Source organism: Dipodomys spectabilis, unplaced genomic scaffold (assembly GCF_019054845.1).
Source record: "Dipodomys spectabilis isolate Male_0828 unplaced genomic scaffold, ASM1905484v1 ptg000402l, whole genome shotgun sequence".
Lineage (NCBI taxonomy): Eukaryota > Metazoa > Chordata > Mammalia > Rodentia > Heteromyidae > Dipodomys > Dipodomys spectabilis.
In genome coordinates, this window is record NW_024871079.1 from 1,283,866 (window position 1) to 1,284,656 (window position 791).

The window sequence follows — 791 nt, forward strand, 5'->3', positions numbered from 1 at the left end:
TATATATATATATACACACACACACACACACACATACATACATACATGCATATAATTGAAGTAAAACAAAAGATCATTGAAACTATGGAATTTCAGATTGAGCAACCACTCAAAAAGTTTCTGTTCAGGTCCCATAGAAGAGAACGGTAGTAAACCTGATTTTACTTTTGGCATTATTGTTTTATACATTTGTCTTTTAGAACAAATACTCAAGGAAAAAAGTTCTGTCTGGCATAGTGGAACATAGTGGAACACTAGCATTTGGGACGTGGCTGTAGCAGGCTCACAAGTTAGAGGCCAGCCTAGGACACAAGAGAACTCCAGGTCACCCTGGAACTTTCTCCAGAATAATACTAACAACAAATAAAAACAAGATTGCATAAAAAGCTTAGATTCTATAAAAGAAGAAAAATGGAAGTAGAGATTCATCAAGTTTTCTAATTTATTGAAAGGTGGTCTTACACAGCTTCTTGCTCTACACCATGCCTTGCCCTACAGTATATCCTTTCACTTGCTCAGCAGACACCATGAAGGCCAACACTACTGTAAAACCAAACACATACCTACTCTAGCAGAATCTAGATCTAGGCAAAGATCTAAAGTATCATGAAGTCGTAGAGAAATGTCTAACAGGAGCAAAATACAGAGAAACTTCTCTTGCAGCTGCAACCCACATCTACAAATGACTATAAAGTAAGATACAATACCAAGAAGCTAAAAAACTCTGAAAAGTCTCAGAAAAGTATATAATATGTGGGTATTTAGAAAGCTTCTTCAGACATACATAAATA